The sequence below is a fragment of the Cervus elaphus genome, chromosome X (assembly GCF_910594005.1).
Source record: "Cervus elaphus chromosome X, mCerEla1.1, whole genome shotgun sequence".
Taxonomy (NCBI): Eukaryota; Metazoa; Chordata; class Mammalia; order Artiodactyla; family Cervidae; genus Cervus; species Cervus elaphus.
Genome location: NC_057848.1, coordinates 142,968,299 through 142,991,602, shown reverse-complemented (window position 1 = coordinate 142,991,602; position 23,304 = coordinate 142,968,299). Strand labels below are relative to the sequence as shown.

The following is a 23,304-nucleotide window of genomic DNA, read 5'->3' as shown; positions in this document are numbered from 1 at the left end:
AATGAATACACTTTGTTACTGAGACAAAAATAGAGACAATTATTATGGAATATTAGTGTTTTCTTCCCTATGATAATACTTAATTTTTAATAAGACTTCAGAAATTTAAAAGTACATTAATATCTAATAAATTATTTTGAAACTAGATACTAAATTTCAAAAGATTTTTTTGGATCAAAAATTAGCTCATAAAGTCTGTCAATTTCAGTCATATCTTGAACTAAAAGTGTCTGCTCATTAAGATCTTCAAGCATTCAGGATGACAGCTGTAACCTCTACATTGGTAAGAAATCCACCAGTTAACTGGTATACTAGTCCTTCTTTCTCCTTCTAGTTCCACTGTATCCACTAGCATTTTAAATTGTAATGCTGAAGGAATTTTGTGAAAGGTAATGTATCAACACCTCACAAGAAAAGAATATTGAGAAGGAAATATTTGGTCATTTCTGGTCACAGAAGAGACTGAACCAGAAATTATATGAGTCAAGGCTTTATGTATACTCTGAGAGACTTGCACATAAAAATCACATAGGGCATTATAAAATAAAAAATAGCAATAAAACACTGATTTTGGGTCCCCAATCTAGACCAATTACACCAGTATCTTTGGAGGTGGGATCCTGACACTGGTATTTTTAAAAGCACCCAGGTGATTCTAATGTACTGTCAAGTTGAAAAATACTATACAGTGCAAGTTTTAAAGTCTTATGGGGCTCATGATCTACTGGGTGGGTCTGCCAGGGCCTGTCCAAACAGGCATTTGCCAGCATGAAACAAAAGCCATCCTGAAAGTTCCTGCCTATTGAGTGACCTCACAGTACAGCTGTCTGTACAGTTCTCTGAGATCTATTCTTAAGATGCAACGGATTAGTTTTGAATATCTTGAGGATCTTCTCAGATCTCTACCTCCCCTTAGGAAATTTAAGTAATTTTAGAATCCAAATAATGTCACAATTCCCTATTGTTTTACTAGGAAAGGAATGGAATTCACCTTATAAACCAAGCACTGGGATCTGTGGATTTACATATCCCATTCCATTAACTCCTACAATACCCTCTGCAAGATAACAATTATTATTCCCATTTTTCACTGGAGAAAGGTGAGATGCTGAGTAAGTTACCAAAAGGTAAATAGATATTAAATGGCAGACCTGGAATTCTAACTCAGATCTCTCTGATTCCAGTGGTGTCTTTTAGCACCTTACATTAAATTTTCTGGGATTACTTTTTTTCAAGATGAATTTTCACCAAATTAAACACTTCAAAGTGACAGTTGTAAGGCTTTTATTTTCTATTTTTCTTATTTTCTTCCTATATTTAATTATATATCTACATGTACTCTACCATGCATTCTATCGGGTATTACATTTAATGATTAACTGTATTTTCACCTTAAAAATGTCTAAAACAGTATTTTGGTAGCATAAAAAGGCAGCTAATGATAGTCAAAAGAGATAGTCTCTATCACTAGCTTATAAAGAATGGAGATGCAGACACAGAGAACAGACTTATGGACAAGGCAGGCGGGGAGGAAGGAGAGAGTGGGACAAATGGAGAACATATACACTACCATATGTAAAAGAGACAGCCAATGGGAATTTGCTATATGACTCAGGGAACTTAAACCTGGGCTCTGTAACAACTTAGAGGGGTGGGAAAGGGTGGGAGGTGGCAGGGAAATTCAAGAGGGAGGGGACATATGTACACCTATGGCTGATTCCTGTTGATGTGTGGCAGAAACTGAGGCAATATTAAAAAGCAATTATCCTTCCAGTAAAAAGAAATTTATCAAATAATTACATCTTTAATAAATAATGGCATTTTATAGTTGATCAAATGTTTTATATCCATCAGCCACAAAATGATCTTGGAAATGTTTTCATGGTTAATAATAATTTTGTTTTCATATATTTTCAGTGCTAATACCCAAAACATGACTTAAGAATACATCTGAAGAATGTATCCCCTATATAAAAGAATTGTTATCTAGGGTGAAACAGATCACCAGCCCAGGTTGGATGCATGAGACAAGTGCTCGGGCCTGGTGCACTGGGAAAACCCAGAAGGATCGGGTAGAGAGGGAGGTGGGAGGGGGGATCGGGATGGGGAATACATGTAAATCCATGGCTGATTCATGTCAATGTATGACAAAAACCACTACAATATTGTAAAGTAATTAGCCTCCAACTAATAAAAATAAATGAAAAAAAAAATTTTTTAAAGGGAAAAAAAAAAAAGAACTGTACATTGTGTATGTCTTAACGGGAACTTGAATCACTGGAGTCAGAGAGCTGTTAAATGAGAATCTAAAATACAGTGAGTCATAGTTGGCATTGTATCATCTTGGTGAGGCTGTAGTTGATTTTAATTTTCATTATATTTATATATATATATATATATATATATATATATATATATATATATATATAATATTGTTAAGTTTTCCTGCAATGCACGCTTCAAACTTTGAATATTCAGAAAAATACAATAAGTAAAATTTATTTTAAATTGAAAGTACAGGTGATTTACAATATCATATCAGTTTCAGGTATACAATAGTGACTATTCTCCATTCTTTTAAATAATGGCTGTATTCCCTCTGCTGTACACTATATCCTTGTTGTTTATTTATGTTATACATAGTAGTTTGTGTCTCAATGCCATACCCTTATTTTGCCCCTCTCCCTTGGTCTCGCCACTGGTAACCACTAGTATATTCTTTGAATCTGTAATTCTGTTTCTATTTTTTTATATACATTCTTTGCTTTTAATTTTTTAGATTCCACATATAAGAGAGGACATAGAGTGCTAACATAGATAACATCTTTCTCTGTGTGACTTACTTCACTAAGCATAATACTTTTTAAAAGGCAATCTCACATGCTAACAACTGCCATCTCCATCTTTATACACTATAGTTTGAGAACCAGACCGAGGCTAACCAGACCACAGAGGAGTTGTTGTTTGGTCATTTTCCACCCCTGTAACAGTCATCAGTCTGCTTCTTACTTGGCTTTTTTTCTATTACCCAACCACCAGATTTACCCTCTTGCCAATGCTTTTATTTACTGGAAGGTGGTTATTTCTTCAACATCTGGGCTATAAATACTCTTCCTTCCAGGCTGCTGCAGATGTGTCCCTCCACTGCACTGGCAGTGACCATCTTCCAGAAGATTCCACAAAGTCTCCTCCCACCCAACCCCTCTGCCTCTTCACAGTTTATCTATCATCTAGTTTCTCCAAGAGAAGAAAACCATCAGGGCCCACACAGTTGATCATGGTACCTCTTAGGGTTGCAAGACAAAGTTGGGGATACAGACATAAGGGAAACACTCAGGCTTCTCTACTTACATTTGTGTTCCTGGTCCACAAAAGTGGGGCAGGATGAGGTTGCCAGCCACCAAGGACTCTCTGCAGTCTCCCCTTCCCCCCATGCCCTGCTGTCTCAGGATTTCGTGACTGTGTACATTAGTCCAGTATTCCTGAAATGCCCTCTTTCCCTTTACTCCATTTTCACTCAACTCCTGCAAGCTGAGTCTTCGCATGCTTAAAGACTTCACATGAACCATTAGGTTGGCCAAAAAGGGTATCCGGGTTTTTCCTGAGCATCGTTCAGAAATATCCAAATGAACTTTTTGGCCACAGCGATACTTATACTGTCACTTTGTAAATATCTGAATATAGAGCATTCAATAGTCTGCAACTGCTAAAAATTTGAAAACAGTAAAGTTGGTTTAATTTTATTATTAAAATTAATGTTAAAATTAGTAACTCTATTCAAACAAAATATTAAAGAATAAAAGCATGCACTTTACATGTGATGACATTTAATGTGAGTAATAATATTTTAAACTCCATTTCAAGCATCACATAAAAATTTTAAACATACTTTCTAGCATTTTAACATGTGTTGTTAACAGCCAAGTATAAATGTGTTCTTGAATTTACTGTTCAAAATTTCATTTTTTATCATGCCTACTTATAAAATTAAACTCTTTCCCATTAAGGAACATCCTGAATGAACAGATATAAATTTTGCTAGTTTTACAATGCTACATTTATAAATTTAATCTCTAGTCACTCACTATACTCTCTAAATTTCTCTCATTCCATTAACTGGGCATCCATGACTGAAGGAAAATGCAGCTACAACAGGAAACACATAAAGATATTACAAAGAGCATTCAAGGAAATAAGTGTAAGTTTTACTCTCTGTATTATTACTAGAGGGGGGGAAAAAAAGGTTGTTGCATTTTTTCTTCCTGACAGCAAGAGGAAATGTAGACCTGCCTAAATAAAGGACAAAAAATGTCAGTATAAACATATGGATAATAAATCAAGTGATTTTTAAAATTTTGCAAATATTAAAATTCTCATTCACTATGCAAGCGGTATTTAAAATTACACTGCTGCTTCATTTATGTGCAGCATAACTTATTTCCTGCTGTTCTAAATCAAGTTAGTCAGATTATTCTCAAGCATAAATTACATTTAGGGAGTAATTTAGGTACTTTGGGACATACTTTAACACTTTCAGGCCATTAAGGTGGTGCTGAATTCTGTGAAATAGATTTAAATAAATAACACCCTAGTAGCCTTCTGACATAATCCATTGTGGCTTTATACTTAAGGTCTGCAAACTCAGCACTGGGCTGCTAAGTACTGCCTCCTACCTATTTCATTTTTGATTAGGTGAGTGGGAGGGATCTTGGCTAAAGTCTCATGGTTCAAATTAGAGGAGCTGATAAATATAAGTTAAATCAGTCATTTGCCCCAAACCATAGTACCTTACTCACCTTCCCACGCCCCCACCCCTGATCCCAGCTTCCCCAGTAATCCAATTATTTAATAAAACCTAAGTTATGCAGATAACACCACCCTTATGGCAGAAAGTGAAGAGGAACTAAAAAGCCTCTTGATGAAAGTGAAAGAGGAGAGTTAAAAAGTTGGCTTAAAGCTTAACATTCAGAAAACTAAGATCATGGCATCTGGTCCCATCACTTCATGGCAGATAGATGGGGAAACAGTGGAAACAGTGGCAGACTTTATTTTTTGGGGCTCCAAAATCACTGCAGATGGTGACTGCAGCCATGAAATTAAAAGATGCTCACTCCTCGGAAGGAAAGTTATGACCAACCTAGATAGCATATTAAAAAGCAGAGACATTACTTTGCCAACAAAGGTCCATCTAGTCAAGGCTATGGTTTTTCCAGTGGTCATGTATGGATGTGAGAGTTGGACTGTGAAAAAAGCTGAGCACCGAAAAATTGATGCTTTTGAACTGTGGTGTTGGAGAAGACTCTTGAGAATCCCTTGGACTGCAAGGAAATCCAACCAGTCCATCCTAAAGGAGATCAGTCCTGGGTGTTCATTGGAAGGACTGACGCTGAAGCTGAAACTCCACTACTTTGGCCACCTCATGCGAAGAGCTGACTCATTGGAAAAGACCCTGATGCTGGGAGGGATTGGGGGCAGGAGAAGGGGACGACAGAGGATGAGATGGCTGGATGGCATCACCAACTCGATGGACATGAGTTTGAGTAAACTCCGGGAGTTGGTGATGGACAAGGAGGACTGGGGTGCTGCGATTCATGGGGTCGCAAAGAGTTGGACACAACTGAGCGACTGAACTGAACTGAAGTACTGGGTTGGCCAATAAGTTCCTTCCAGTTTGTCCATGTTTATTGGTCATTTGTATTTCTTATTTTGTGAAGATGGCAAATGTCTCTGTGTTATTGTGAAACAGAAAACACACCTATGGTCTTCTCTAGTGGTTCAGCGGTAAAGAATCCACCTAGCAATGCAAGAGACATGGGTTCAAACCCTGGTCCGGGAAGATCCCACATGCCGTGGAGCAACAACGCCTGTGCACGATGAAACTGAGCCTGTGCTCTAAAGCCTGGGAACCACAACTACTGAAGCCTGCATGCCCGAGAGCTCGAACTCCACAACAAGAGAAGTCACTGCAACCAGAAGCCCATGCACTCATTGCAACTAGAGAGTAGCCATCCCTCGCCACAACTAGAGAAAAAACCCCAGTCAGCAGTGAAGACCCAGCACATTCAAAAATAAATAAATAATTGAAAAGGCACATTCATTATTTATTAAAACTGGTCATTCTATGAACAGCATCCAGATCAAGATATAAAACACTGTCTGCAGCTCAGAATTCTTCTTTGTGCCCCTTCTCACATTTCAAGAACTTCTGCCGGTTTTCTTTCAGATTGTTCTTAAAGACTTATAGGACTTCTTCATGATTATGGATACACACATTATATTAGTTATATGTGTGTTCCAAATATTTTTTCACACTCTGTGACTTTCATTTTCATTCTCTGAATGTTGTCTTTTGATATCCAGAAGTTATTAATACACAATATAGTCCAGTTTATTATGTTATGATTAGTACTTTATACATCTATTTAAGAAATTCTCCATTATCCAAAATTTATTTACATACACTCCTTTACTTTGTTATGAAAGTTTCGTTAGTTTGCTTTTTCCCATATAAGATGTATAATCCTTTAGCATTATATTTTTGTATGTAGTGTGAAACAGAATATATTTCTCAGCAGGGGATTCTATTTTAATTTGTAAGGTAAGGCATACAAACAGAACAAAATAATGGTGTACAGTGGAAAAATAAAAGTGTGCACTGTGAAAAGTAAGCTTTATCCTACTTCACACACCCTCCCCCCAACTCTGCTAGTTATTGTGCTCAGTAGCTCAGTTGTGTCTGATACCTTGCGACCCCATGGACTGTAGTCCGCCAAGCTGCTCTTTCCATGGAATTTCCCAGGCAAGAATACTGGAGTGGGTTGCCATTTCCTCCTCCAGGGGATCTTCCCGACCCAGGGATCAAACCCTCATCTCCTGCATTGCAAGTTGGTTCTTTCCCACTGAGCCATTGGGGATTCTCTCATTGTAAATAAAACTTTCATAATTTGAAATACTGATAGAGCTTGGCAAAGAAATAAACAAATACAGTGTTTTAAAGTAAGCTTTCTCATTCAGTTTTATTGGATTCAATATATCCACTGCTAGCATTTTCACAGCTCTGGATTGACATATAATTTTGAAACACCCAGTTTATTTTATGTTTCATTCTCTCTGGGTTATGAGTCTGATTCTCAGGCTTCACCAGTTTGGAGTAGTTCTTTGAGTTTGTTTCTCACAGTATTTATAATACTGGAGTTTACGAACCCATTCTCTGGTCTCTACTCCCTCTTTTCACTGCTGAAATTCCACCCATTCTATTTCAACTATTTCTCATAATATTTCCATTGATTGCCACGTGAACAAACAGAATAGACAGACCTTATTTGAACTCTTTAAGACATCGACTCTAAAAGCGACCCTTTCCAATTACAGGGGACTCTTTGGCATTGCTTAAAGGAAATGGGGATATTTTTTCCCTCAAAAAACAAAACAAAATCTAGTTCACCTAATTATTACAGGTGAACCCTTTGGATCTGGATCTCTCTCTGGGTATTTCCTTATACAATGGCATTGAATCTTAAAGGTTCAACTAATATCTACAGCAGGGGTTGGCAAACTTTATAAAGTACTTGAAAATAAATAATGTATGCCTCTGTACATCTGTGTCTCTTTTTCTGTTTTGCATATAGGGTTATCATTACCATCTTTCTAAATTCCATATATATATGTGTTAGTATGCTGTAATGTTCTTTATCTTTCTGGCTTACTTCACTCTGTATAATGGGCTCCAGTTTCATCCATCTCATTAGAACTGATTCAAATGAATTCTTTTTAATGGCTGAGTAATATTCCATGGTGTATATGTACCACAGCTTTGGGCCTGGTGCATTGGGAAGACCCAGAGGGATTGGGTAGAGAGGGAGGTGGGAGGGGGGATCGGGATGGGGAATACATGTAGATCCATGGCTGATTCATGTCAATGTATGACAAAACCCACTACAATATTGTAAAGTAATTAGCCTCCAACTAATAAAAATAAATGAAAAATAAATAATGTATGCCTCGTTGGCCATGCAACCTTTCTTACAACTATTGAGCTCTGCCACTGTAACCCAGCACCAGCCATAAATGGGTTTGGCTAGATCCCAATAAAAACTCTATTTACAAAAACAGGTGTTGGGCAGAATTTGACCCACAGGCTGTACTTCACCGACCCTTCCTGTATAAACTGATTAGCACATAGCCCCAGGTTCTAACCCTCACCTGAGCGCTGTATCTAGCTGTTTTTTTTTTTTTTAATCCTCACCAGAACATCCCATGTGAACCTCAAACATGACTTGTTTACAAATCCTTATTTTCTCTTCTAAGTTTTTTAATTTTAGTTAAGGATTTCCATGCTAGAAATGTTGAGATCATCCTTTACTCCTCTCTTTCTTTCTCACCATGCTGATTTCTATACCCTATACATTCTAAACCAGAAATGACTCTTCAGTTTGACTTCTTCCCTCCAGCCCCACTTCCATAGCCTTTCTTGAAATCCTCTAACAATGTTTCCCCATGATATCCCAACTCACTTTTCCCTATAGTCAGTTTCTGACCTCTCTTTAACTTATGTCTACATCGCTATCCCTTCTTCCTCTTTGGTTTCAACATGAATGTTCACAGATATTTACATAACCCACGGTGTATATACTACACTTTCAAACACTGAATATCTCAGAAACTTCCATAACAATCCAACCTTTCCCCTACTGTCCTTTTAACCTGGGCCTTTTGCTTTATCTTAGAATGTCACCCTTTTGCCACATCATTTTATTCTGTGAGGACTGTCTCCCCTGAAATTAGCTACTGCCTAAGCCAAACTCTTCTCACTGCACAAAAACCTCTATTAATATACTACTTCATGTTCTAATTATGTATTTACAGAGCTGTATTTCCCAGCAGACTCTGAGCCTTTTAGAGAAAGGAATACACCTCATTGACTTTTGAATTCCTAGTCCTAAGTAAAGTTCCTGGCACATAATAAGTGCTTAATACATTTTTAAATGAATTAATAAAAGAGTTTATGAGTAATTTGCTTCAGCTCTTTTTAGTTCCATTTAGGAGCCATGAAGGCTTGGGTACACCATTTTACCTCTTTGTATCTAGGTATACCATAAATAAAGCTAGGATAATACTGCCTGCATTACACAGCACTTTGACAAGAATGAATGTATACTGTAAGCTATAGATAGCAATAACATTTCAGTACTATTGTTAAAAACAACTTAATAATTGGCACATTTTATAACACTGATACAGCATTTAGAACTTAAAAATATCTTCGTCTACATCATAAACCATTTCAAATCAGTCAATATAGTTTCAGTAAAATGTAGCTTTTATTAATAGAAAACAAAGAATGACTTTTAAATACAGATAATCTAGCTCAACACCATTCTAAAAAATTAATACACTTTATACAAACTTGCCAAGGTCTAATTTAACTCTGAAGATGAACATTTATTTAAGGACTATGACTTTTTTAAGAGGGGTGTCTCAGATTAAAGTAATATTGATAGAATTCACCTTATATCAAAGAACACTACATTAATAACTTAAAAATAATAATGATAAAGTTAGATCAATGCTGATGTCATTACCTGTAAGGACTCACAAACACTTCAGGTTATCTCTAAAAATTTTTAAAGGAATCTTAAAATTCTTTAGATTTCTAAAGTGGGTTTTTTTTTTTTTTTTTTTGCAATTTTTCTTGTTTCTAATTGGCATACATATCTGGAAGGAATCTAAAAATCAGTGTTATAGTACTTCCCTTTTGTCTACCAGTAGGTAGATTTTCAGAAAAGAAGGTTAAAATAGAAAAAGCTGCATGGGAAAGCTTCAATCATCTTAAATAAGGACTTTTTGAATTGTAAGTACCCACAAAATCACACACATACCCTCATATATACATATAAATAGATAGATAGATAGATAGATAGATATAGGTATTACACAGTAGGAGTATGGGGGTTTTGACTAAGCACATTATTTTGGCTTAGGGAGAGATACCCTAAATATCTCTGAGATAAATGTATAAGTACCCAAGTAAGTAGGTATATCTTCACCTACACTTGATATCTGATTATTTAATTAGCTACAAAAAGAAAAGTAGAAGCATCTCTGATATGACTAATGTATCTGGTATTTCACAAATCTCCTTTGCCCTTCTCTTTTACAAACACCTTTGCTATAGTCCAAAGTCCTAATAGACCAAGGACTGTGAAAAGGGTGCAATATTTGACAGTTGTGTCATGATGGAAGAATATTCAGGGTATGCTATTCTTTCACTGCTTCTGAAAAAAAGAAAACAATGTAGGACTATGCTAATATTAACCTAAAAATTATGCAATCTCAATGTCTTGATTTGGCACAATTAGCACCCTGTAAAAATACTCAAAGTAGCAAAAATAGTTTGCTATTAGTGAACTGCAATGTTACCTTTAATATTAGGATATTCTGGAAAAATTAACTACAGAAACTGATTCAGCAGTCTAAGAAAAATAATCCGAATTTCTTAAAAAGTTGCAGGTAAAATTCTTTCTAAGGACCTGATATATTATTCATGGATCTCCTTTAAAAATGTGAGCATTTAATTTAAATGCACACATCTTCCACAGTATAGTCTCACAATTTGTGTGAAGACATACTTTCAATTTAAAACAGGCCATAGGGGACTTCCCTGGCTGTCCAGTGGGTAGGACTTTGCTTCCACTGCAGGGGGTATGGGTTCTATCTCTGGTCGGGGAAATAAGATCCCACACACCACACAGAACAGCCAAAATTAAAATAAAAAAAATAAAACAGGTCATAAAACAGGGAAGCTATGCAACCTATGAAATTTGAAGAGAGATAAACATGAGTTTGAAATTCTACTTTATTATTTAATGGTGCTTTGTAAACTCGAGCAAGTGATTTAATTTGTTGGGTTGGAATTCTCATTTGTGAAAAGGCTGAGGAAAGAAGGGAAGCTAAAAGCAAAGGAGAAAAGGAAAGATACATCCATCTGAATGCACAGTTCCAAAGAATAGCAAGGAGAGATAAGAAAGCCTTCCTCAGTGATCAATGCAAAGAAATAGAGGAAAACAATAGAATGGGAAAGACTAGAGATTTCTTCAAGAAAATCAGAGATACAAGGGAACATTTCATGCAAAGATGGTCTCGCTAAAGGACAGAAATGGTATAGACCTAACAGAAGCAGAAGATATTAAGAAGAGGTGACAAGAATACACAGAAGAACTATACAAAAAAGATCTTCATGACCCAGATAATCACGATGGTGTGATCACTCACCTAGAGCCAGACATCCTGGAATGCAAAGTCAAGTGGGCCTTAGGAAGCATCGCTACAAACAAAGCTAGTGGAGGTGATGGAACTCCAGTTGAGCTATTTCAAATCCTAAAAGATGATGCTGTGAAAGTGCTGCACTCAATATGCCAGCAAATTTGGAAAACTCAGCAGTAGCCAGAGGACTGGACAAAGGTCAGTTTTCATTCCAATTCCAAAGAAATGCAATGCCAAAGAATGTTCATACTACCACACGATTGCACTCATTCCACACACTAGCAAAGTAATGCTCAAAATTCTCTAGCTTGTCTTCAATAGTACGTGTGAATTTCCAGAAGTTCAAGCTAGATTTAGAAAAGGCAGAGGAACCAGAGATGAAATTGCCAACATCTGTTGGATCATTGAAATAGCAAGAGAGTTCCAGAAACACATCTGGTTTATTGACTACACCAAAGCCTTCAACTGTGTGGATCACAATAAACTGTGGAAAATCCTGAAAAAGATGGGATTACCAGACCATCTGACCTGCCTCTTGAGAAATCTGTATGCAGGTCAAGAAGCAACAGTTAAAACTGGACATGGAACAACAGACTGGTTCCAAATCGGGAAAGGAGTACATCATAGCTGTATATTGTCACCCTGCTTATTTAACTTATATGCAAAGTACATCATGAGAAATACTGGGCTGGATGAAGCTGGAATCAAGATGGCTGGGAGAAATATCAATAACCTCAGATATGCAGATAACGCCACCCTTATGGCAGAAAGCAAAGAAGAAATAAAGAGTCTCTTGATAAAAGTGAAAGAGGGGAGTGAAAAAGTTGGCATAAAACTCAACATTCAGAAAACTAAGATCATGGCATCTGGTCCCATGACTTCATGGCAAATAGGAAAACAATGGAAACAGTGGCAGACTTTATTTTTGGGGGGGATCCAAAATCACTGTGGATGGTAACTGCAGCCATGAAATTAAAAGACACTTGCTCCTTGGAAGAAAAGCTATGACCAAGCTAGACAGCATATTACAAAGCAGAGACATTACTTTGATGAAACAGGTCCATCTAGTCAGAGCTATGGTTTTTCCAGTAGTCATATATGGATGTGAGAGTTGGACTATAAAGAATACTGAGTGTCGAAGAATTGATTGCTTTTGAACTGTGGTGTTGGAGAAGACTCTTGAGAGTCCCTTGGACTGTAAGGAGATCCAACCAGTCTGTCCTAAAGGAAATCAGTCCTGAATATTCATTGGAAGGACTGATGCTGAAGCGGAAACCCCAATACTTTGGCCACCTGATGCGAAGAACAGATTCACTTGAAAAGACCATGATGCTGGGAAAGACTGAAGGTGGGAGGAGAAGGGGACAATAGAGGATGAGATAGCAGGATGGCATCACTGACTTTATGGACTTGAGTTTGAGCAAGCTCCACGAGTTGGTGATGGACAGGGAAGCCTGGTGTGCTGCAGTCCATGGGGTCGCCAAGTCAGACACGACTGAACGACTGAGCTGAACTGAACTGATCTACTTCACAGAACTAGTATAAGGATTAAGAATAATATAGTAAAGTTTGTTAGGTACATAGTAAGTACTCAATATTGGCAATGATAATAATAATAAAATCCAGATATATAAAAATATGAATATAAATATTATGTATACATAACTGTGATATAAATGTAACTGCCATATTTAAAAAATGTTATTAAATTGTCAAGCCTATATTTGCTCATTTTCTTTTAAATATATAATTATAAATGAGGAAAATATGTATAATTCCTTCTGTACATTTCCTCACTCGTACACACAAATAGAATGATATCTTCATGTAGATTGAGTATCATTGTCCTTTAAGTCTCAGATATTTCATTATGTGTAAAATGATTTTATGGCTGTTGTAACAGAGAAATCTAAACTATTATAGCAGATGAAGTCATATGTCTTTCTTGGTTTCTTTCTGAATGAGGGAAAGACAGTATACTTGATTTAGCTATAAAATTAACTGATTGTTTTCTGCCAAGAGAGAATGAAAGGGCGGGAGGTGAACATATTGTGATCTACAAGGCGAATAATAATACATTTAGGTGTCATTACTTTCTCAAAAGTATTAAAATACAAATTTCAAATATGCAGGGAGGGATCCAAACATAGAAAAATATGACATTTTGCTTCTTAGGCTGCCAAAATATTCATTTCCTCTATAGGCTGTTTTAGCCAAATCAAAATACTCCACTTGAGATCAGCTTATGAAACTGCCTCTTTTTAAAAGGGGCACTCCTTTCTTTCAACCATGAGTAAAAATAAATATTATGACACTGTATATCTTAGAGTATATTTGGTATGAGAACACAACAATATACATATAAAAATAAAATTGAAACAATTAACTTTTCATTTAGCTTGATTCTACAAGAGCAATTCTGTTTTCTCTCTTACACAGTTTCATTGGCACTATTACCTTCCATGACTGCTTTTCTTAGTAAGGTAGTTATAATTAACAAGAGCCCCCTCCTCATACACATCAGTTATCATCTACCATATTAATGAACATATACAAGCTATTATTTTTCATCAGAAAACTAAGATCATGGCATCTGGTCCCATCACTTCATGGCAAATAGATGGGGAAACAGTGGCTGACTTTATTTTTCTGGGCTCCAAAATCACTGCAGATGGTGATTGCAGCCATGAAATTAAAAGACACTTACTCCTTGGAAGGAAAGTTATGACCAACCTAGATAGCATATTAAAAAGCAGACACATTACTTTGTCAACAAAGGTCCGGCTAGTACAGGCTATGGTTTTACCAGTGGTCATGTATGGATGTGAGAGTTGGACTATAAAGAAAGCTGAGCACCGAAGAATTGATGCTTTTGAACTGTGGTGTGGAGAAGACTCTTGAGAGTCCCTTGGACTGCAAGGAGATCCAACCAGTCCATTCTAAAAGATATCAGTCCTGGACGTTCATTGGTAGAACTGATGTTGAAGCTCCAATACTTTGGCCACCTGGTGTGAACAGCTGACTCATATGAAAAGACCCTGATGCTGGGAAAGATTGAGGGCAGGAGGAGAAGGGGACGACAGAGGATGAGATGGCTGGATGGCATCACCGATTCAATGGCCATGGGTTTGGGTGGACTCCGGGAGTTGGTGATGGACAGGGAGACCTGGTGTGCTGCGGTCTATGGGGTCACAAAGAGTCGGACACGACTGAGCAACTGAACTACATTTCAGTTTCCTGGAACCAATCTCAAAGAATGCATAAATTAAAAATATAATAGTGGCATACTTAATTGTCAATTTATTCTAAAATGATTTTCCAAAGAAAGAAAAAACATTCCCATTTTATTACTGTAAGTTGGTTTTCAAACATGCAAACATAGTACAATCTTAAAAAAATAAAAACTTGGAAGAGCCAAATGGAATTAACAGAGAATTGATGCTAAAAGTAAACCAGACTAACATTTCAATTAGAAATAGCAAGGAGAAAATATCTATGCTATCAGAGGTGGTAAGTAGTAAAGAAAATAAGAACCATGATCTTTTATTTGCTGTGAATTGTATCCATAAGTCAAAGGGAAAGTGTCCAAAGGGCTTATAAAGCTAGAAAAGCAGTAATTAATGTCAAGGCAGATTTCTGGCTATGTATGTGTACGTGTGTGCACATGTGCATATTTAGTCACTCAGTCGTGTCCAACTCTTTGTGACCCCATGGACTGTAGCCCACCAGGCTCCTCTGTCCATGGGATTTCCCAGGCAAGAATACTGGAGTGGGTTGCCACGCCTTCCTCCAGGGAATCTTCCCAACCCAGGGATCAAACCCATGTCTCTTGCATCTCCTGCATTGGCAGGAGGATTCTTTACCATCTGAGCCACCAGGGAAGCCCCGTGCATGTGTAAGTATGTATACACATACATGTATATACATATGCATACACATATACAGACACATATATATTTTGTGTATATAAACACATAACAAACACGTGACAAATAAATATGCCAGGGGCCCGTTAATAAGAGTATAACCATGATGCTCATTTCAGTTGAGTCCACTGGTCCCAAAAACATTTGGAGGATTCTTCCACACCTACTCCCGAGGATGGATGTCCTTTGGGAGCAGACCAATTCCAGCATAACATCATATAGGTAAGACATGTTTGTTTCAAATTCACTGAACTAACATCTGACCCAACTCGAGCAAGTATAACTCAAGGAAACTTTCATCATATCTGACTATCTTATGAATAAATATCATCATAATAATCAAACTCCGTTTGCTATTTCACATTCCATCTTATTAAAGCACAAGTGCATGAGGGAAATATTCTTGGCATAAAACTACTACATTCATTAAATTTTTTCTTTCCTACACCTGAAGGCACATGTCTAAACCTGTAGGGGTTACTTTATTATTTAATTAGAGGAGATTCTTTTCTATCATTTTAGGTGTTTCATCTGAAGTTTGATTAACATCAGTGTAGGCTATCCTTTCAAGCAAATACAGCTTGTACAGAAAGAGGGAAGAATAGAAGCAATTAAAAAAAATGATACAGTGTGTAAAGAAATAGAACTTTGAAGAAATAAAATATCTCATATACTAGAAATAAAATATTTTATACACTTTATAAATGTGCATGAAGCATAGTATTTGCATGTTTTATTTAGCCATGAATTCATTCCTTTAATAAACATTTCAGTTCAGTTCAGTTCAGTCACTCAGTCGTGTCCGACTCGTTGTGACCCCATGAATCGCAGCACGTCAGGCCTCCCTGTCCATCACCAACTCCCAGAGTTTATTCAAACTCATGCCCATCGAGTTGGTGATGCCATCCAGCCATCTCATCCCCTGTCATCCCCTTCTCCTCCTGCACCCAATCCCTCCCAGCATCAGGGTCTTTTCCAATGAGTCAGCTCTTCACATGAGGTGGCCACAGTATTGGAGTTTCAGCTTCAGCATCAGTCCTTCCAATGAACACCCAGGACTGATCTCCTTTAGGATGGACTGGTTGGATCTCCTTGCAGTCCAAGGGACTCTCAAGAGTCTTCTCCAACACCACAGTTCAGAGGCATCAATTTTTCGGCGCTCAACTTTCTTTACAGTCCAACTCTCACATCCATACATGACCACTGGAAAAACCATAGCCTTGACCAGATGGACATTTATTGGCAAAGTAATGTCTCTGCTTTTTAAAATGCTCTCTAGGTTGGGCATAACTTTCCTTCCAAGGAGTAAGCGTCTTTTAATTTCATGGCTGCAGTCACCATCTGCAGTGATTTTGGAGCCCAAAAAAATAAAGTCTGCCACTGTTTCCACTGTCTCCCCATCTATTTCCCATGAGGTGATGGGACCAGATGCCATGATCTTAGTTTTCTGAATGTTAAGCTTTAAGCCAACTTTTTCACTCTCCTCTTTCACTTTCATCAAGAGGCTTCTTGTCCTTCAGGAAGAGGGTTAATTATGTTGGGTCAGGAAAAGAGATGAGTCATTATTACCAGTTGTCTTTCTGTTTTAAACATGTGCAAATGTATCATACACAGAATGAGACCACAGCAAAAGCTAGAATTCCAATCAGAGTTCTGTTTGTTCATTGGAGAAGGATTCCCAGCATCTACTCACTTGACTATATAGTTACATCCGTAACTTTATATAGTTAATATATTTTGTGGGGTTCTATTTTGGGTGAGAATCTTTAAATATGGAGAAGGAAATGGCAACCCACTCCTGTATTCTTGCCTGGAGAATCCCATGGACGGAGGAGCCTGGTGGGAAACAGTCCACGGGGTCCGCAAAGAGTCGGACACGACTGAGCGACTTCACTTTCACTTTAAATATTACTTTCTTAGCAAATTTCAATTATAGCATATATTGTTAACAACTAGAGTCACCATGTTGTACATTTGATCCTCAATCTTATTCATCTTATAGCTAAAAGTCTGTACCCTTTATGTAAACTCTCTGTGTTGCCATTCCTCAGCTCCAGGAAATCACTTTCTAACACTCTGTTTCTATGACTTTGACTTATTTATGTATTAGATTATATATATATAAGGGATACCATGCAGCATTTGTATTTCTTTGTCTGGCTTATGTCACTTAGTATAAAAACCTCAAGTTTCATCTATGTTGTTACAAATGGTAGTATCCCATTCTTTCTCGTGGATAAATAACATTCCTTTGTGTGTGTGTGTGTATGTTGTGTGTGTATTACAACTCTAACTAGACTACCATTGAGGGGCTTCTCTGGTGGCTCAGCTGGTAAAGAACCCACCTGCAACACCTTAGACACAAGAGACATGGGTTCGATCCCTGAGTAGGGGAGATCACTTGGAGACGGAAATGGCAAGCTGCTCCAGGATTCTTGCCTGGAAAATCCCATGGACAGAGGAGTCTTGCAGGCTATAGTCCATGGGGTCACAAAGAGTCTGACATGGCTGAGCGTACACATACACATATACTAAGGGGTTTCTGGGTCGTTTTCGTAACTTGGCTATTGTGAAGAATGCTGCAGTGGGACACAGGAGTAGTTATGTCTTTGGTATCCTATCTTCAGGTCTTCGGATTTATACCCAGAAGGTGGAATGGTGGATCATATGGTGGTTTTAATTTTTACTCAAATTACCTAGAGTTTACCATGAACATTTAACTATACTATTTTATCACTTATCTATCCATCTATTCATCCCATTATCCATCCATATATTTTATGCACTTCAAAGCAATTACAATCACAAATATAGTTCACCCTAAATACATCACTCTGCATATCATCAAGTATACTTCAATGATTCACAGAGATTTTGGTTTTCTCTGTGAGCAATGGGCTTTTTACAAACTCTCCCAAATAATTCAAATGTGTCACAAAGGCTATAGATTGCTGGATTAAAGAAGGTAGGAACCATAAGGTTTATTATTTTTGTTATTATTAATTATTGTAGTTGCATTCTCTTTACATTATGGCTAATTCAAGTCATAACTATGTAACAGAGTTATTACTTAGAAATAAATAAGATTCAGAGATAGCATTTAATTTTCCACTGTTCACATAGTAAGTGAAAGAGTTAGCAATCAAATCCAGTTTTGACTGTTCTCATAGAAGACCACATGTTTTCATTTTCTTCACATGCATCTAAAGCTATATAGGTGAAAATGAGATGAAGAAGTTTAATTAGATATTTAACTTGAAGGATACCCATTAAAATTTTGGAAGAAGAGATGAAAAATAAAGGAACATCTTATTTTTCCAAGTGTTTCTAACATGACAACTGGATGAAAATAATTATTTTGTACAAAAGGCAAATAAAATTGATTTTAACTTTCTTTTTGAGTATTCATTCTTCTTAGAATGACTTAAAATCCTAAAAGATGCTGCTGCTAAAGTGTTGCACTCAATATTTCAGCAAATTTGCAAACTCAGCAGTGGCCAGAGGGCTGGAAAAGGTCAGTTTTCATTCCAATCTCAAAGAAGGGCAATGCCAAATAATATTAAAACTACCGTACAATTGCGCTCATTTTGCATGATAGCACAATTATGCTCAAAATCCTTCAAGCAAGGCTTCAATAATATTTGAACCAAGAATTTCCAGATGTACAAGCTGGGTTCTAAACCAGAGGAAATGCAGAGGAATCAGAGATCAAATTGCCACCATTTCACTGGATCATGGAGAAAGAAAGGGAATTCCACAAAAACATCTACTTTTGCTTCATTGATTATACTAAAACCTTTGAGTGTGTGTATCACTATAAACTATAAAAAAATTCTTAAAGAGATGGGACTACCAGATCACCTGACTAGCCTCCTGAGAAATCTGTATGCAGGTCAAGAAGCAAGAGTTAGAATTGGATATGGAACAACAGAGTGGTTCCAAATTAGGAAAGGAGTACATCAAGGCTGTATATTGATACCCTGCTTATTTAATGTCTATGCAGATTACATCTTGAGAAATGCAAGGCTGGATGACTCACTAGCTGGAATCAAGATCACTGGGAGAAATATCACCAACCTCAGATATTCAGATGATACCACTCTAATGGCAGAAAGTGAAAAGGAACTATAGTGCCTCTTAATGAGGATGAAAAAGGACAGTGAGAAATCTCACTTGAACCTCAACATTAAAAAAAAAAAAATCTAACGATCATGGCATCTGGTTCCATCACTTCATGGTAAATAGAAGGGGGAAAGTGGAAGCAGTGACAGATTTTCTTTGCTTGGGCTCCCAAATCACTACAGACAGTGACTGCATGAAAGTAAAAAATGTCTTCTCCTTGGAAGGAAACCTATGACAAACCTAGACAGCATATTAAAAAAGCAGAGACATTACTTTGCCAACAAAGTTATGTATAGGCAAAGTTACGGGTTTTCCAGTAGTCATGTAGGGATGTGAGAGCTGGACCATAAAGAAGGCTGAGTGCTGAAGAACTGATACTTTTGAACTGTGGTGCTGGAGAAGACTCTTCAGAGTCCCTTGAACAGCAAGAAGATCAAACCAGTCAGTCCTAAAGGAAATCAACCCTGAATATTCATTGGAAGGACTGATGCTGAAGCCCCAAACTTTTAAGAGCTGACTTGTTGGAAAAGATCCCGATGCTGGGAAAGATTGAAGGCAGGAGGAGAAGGGGGTGACAGAGGATGAGATGGTTGGATGGCATAACCTACTCAATGCACATGAGTTTGAGCAAACTCCAGGAAATTGTGAAGGACAGGAAAGCCTGGTGTGCTGCAGTCCATGGGGTCACAGAGAGACAGACACAACTGAGCATCAGCATGGATGGACCTAAAGATTATCACACTAAGTGAAGTAAGCGAGGCAGAGAAAGAAAGATAAATTCCATATGATACCACTTCTATGTGGAATCTAAAAAAAAAATGATACAAATGAACTTATTTACAAAACAGAAATAGACTCACGGAGAGAAAGCAAATTTATAATTAACAAAGGGGAAAGAGAGGGAAGGGTAAATTTGGTAATCACAGTTATAAATTACTATAGATAAAATAGATAAACAACAAGGATCTACCCATCTACCTATACACGTATGCACGGACACACACACACATATATATAAATCACTTTGCTGTACACTTGAAACATTGTAAGTCAATTATACCTCATTTTTTTTAAAGACAACACTCCATTTTCTCCTAGTCTCCACTGTCATTATTGAAAAGTCTAAAGCCATTCTGATTTCTGACCTTTGAACTTCTCTTTATTCTTTTTGTTTTGAAATTCCATGATGATAAGCCTTGTGTGGACTTATATTTTAATCTTGGGTATTCAGTATGCCCTTTAAATCTGGAAACTCATTTTCTTCATTTCTAAAAACATTTAATTTGTCACATCTTTGATAATTTCCTCTCCATAGTTTCCATTCCTATTTTGTCTGTAATTTTGATTATTTGGCTATTTGACTACCTAGATTAAGGTTTTTCAACAAACCCCAATATTTTGGGTTGGAAAATTATTGCTGTTTGTGGCTGTACTGTGTATTGAAGAAGATCCAATAACATCCTTCCAGTTCACGTTTATAAGATGCAAGTACCATCACCTCCCTGATGTGTAATAAACAACATTATCTCCAGACATTGACAACTGTTTTCTGGAGAGCAAAATCATCTCCAGTTAAAAATCACTGGCATAATATCATCCTCTAAGATTCTGGTATTTTCTTTCTCATTTTACATTTCTTTGTGTGTTTATATTATTTTATTGAAGAGTTCTTCAAATTTATCTTTTACCTTTTTTGTTGAACTTTTATTTCTGCTATTTAATTTTTATTAGACTTTATTTCTTAGGGCAGTTTTATATTCACAGCAAAATTGAGCAGAAAGTACCATGAATTACCCTATACCCTCTATCTTCTCCTGCCAACACAGAGCTTCTCCCATTATAAAGATCCAGTACCAGAGTATTATATCTGTGACAATTGATGAACTTACACTGACAAATACTACTCACCCCAAGTCCACAGTTTAGTGTTCACTCTTGATGTGGTATATTCCATGTATTTGGACAAATATGCCATTTATTCACCATTATGATATCATACAAAATATTTCCACTGCTTTAAAACTGCTATCAAAATTTTAATTTAAATAGAAATCACATAATAATAAATTATTAGTATTCTTTCTCTGAAATATCTTTTTCTATATTCTGTTATACATTTTTATAGTATAAATGCAGTAACTAATCTCACTCTGAGGTAATAACTATAACTATGTTTAACAAGTTTTCTTAAGATCTGTATCATATCTATCTCTTTAGAGTTTCTTGATTTATTTATATTGTTATGGTTCTTTTTTTTTTTGCTAATATGACTGCTTATTTTTTTATGTTTGTTTCAGTCTTTTGTTATTGTTGTTGTTAGAGGCTTTAAATATCTGTAAATCCTTGGTTATCTCTTAAAATTGAGGTATTTAAATGTTTACTGGAAGCCCTCTATGAATATGTGGGGCAGGCCTCATATAGGGTCACCAGGTAAGGATTCTGTTATTTCATTGTGGATCATAATATATTCTTAGTTGTAGATCTTTTGTCTTATGATGACCAGGTTCTCTGAAGAAAAATTTATAATCTTCTGCTCAGAGCATAGAAACCTAATAGCCAGGAGGGAGAGGAGAGTCTGGTAGTCTTACTATTAAATATATTGACCTTAACTTAATCCCCTACATTCAGTGTGATGGTTCACTCCTTCCATCAACTGATCCTATTGTGTACATGTTGAGAGTTTTTCCTCTTTCAGACTCACCAGAAAGCACACTACTTGCTCATGTCTGATAGGATGGGATAGGATTAGTGTCTGTCTACTCCTGAGCTGGAGATCTGACATCTACTTACTTGCTCCTTTTAGGGGCTTCAAAACAAACCATTCATTTCCAGCCCACTCAAGACTACCACCACCCTATAAAATACCTAATTCAGGAGTCTTTCTTTGGTCCCACAGAACAATCTGGAATCCTTGTCTTAATTTCCTTCTTTACAGACTTGATATGCCTTTGCAGATGTCTCCTCTTTCTTTGCGATTTTGCAACTGCATTTTTTTTTTAAATTCCTTTAGGGTGATCTCAGAAGAATTTGGAGATGGAATAAATGCATGTTTTCAACTCTGTTTTTTTTTTTTTTTTGCAATTTTACATCTTGTGTTTCATCAGATTGTTTAAAAATATGTTTGTAAACGGATAGCATGATTCATCACAGGGAAAATCACTACAGCCTATTTTGTGCTCAAGCAAAACCCAGTCCAAACTCTAAATATTGAGCATGATCCCTTACCTTAATCAGCACAGATTGGACTGCTGGTATAATCACATTCACACTTCACTCAGTAAAAAGACAGAGCAAAAATAACAATGGTGCATATTATTCATGTCAACTGTCCCTTTTCACTGGAGGCCTATGGTGAAGCCTGTAACTAATTCTCTTCCCTCATCTGTTCCAAGGTAGTATCTTGGAGTTGCCTCGACCTCACCCGCTATGCTCCGTGCAGCATTTCTGAGGTTCAAAGTTTCTGTGCTGCAATGTGATTGGGGCTAATTCCAATCCATTCATCAAGTGAGAGAACAGCCTTGACACCACTCCTAGTTACAAGCCTCTGTCATTACTCTTAGGCATCTGTTGGCCCATAGCTTTTTGTAAGCTATAGCCCCAGGCTGTAGCCTAAAAAGCAGCACCTCCCCGCCTCCCCCGCCCTGGTTTCTTTCAGGAATAGGGGGGCCACCAACCGGACTTTGGCTGTGAACACTGACCATGTCTCGAATTCCACACCTTGTTTGAAGCAATTTTAGTTCCACTGACCCCAGAGCATCCCAATGCCTGGTTGCCACTGTTGTTTTGTGCTTCAAAGATACGCCTGGCAGTGACTTTTGCCCCATTCCCTGATTTACATTTCTGTTCCTGTGGACATGTGCATTTTCTGTGTAACTGTATAAAATGTATCCTTTTGAGGTCACATTTTTTCTTTGTTATATTTTTAGACTGGATGAGAATGCCACTCAGGTCAGAAATCTCTAATGATGGTTTTGCCCTCTTTCTTTACAATAGA

At 37.0% G+C, this 23,304-nt stretch overlaps 1 protein-coding gene across 9 annotated transcripts in view; it reads right to left on the bottom strand.

The window, feature by feature from the left end:
* DMD (dystrophin) overlaps nucleotides 1–23,304 on the bottom strand; it is a 2,565,910-nt gene that overhangs the window by 1,155,319 nt on the left and 1,387,287 nt on the right. The gene's annotated exons all lie outside the window — the stretch shown is intronic.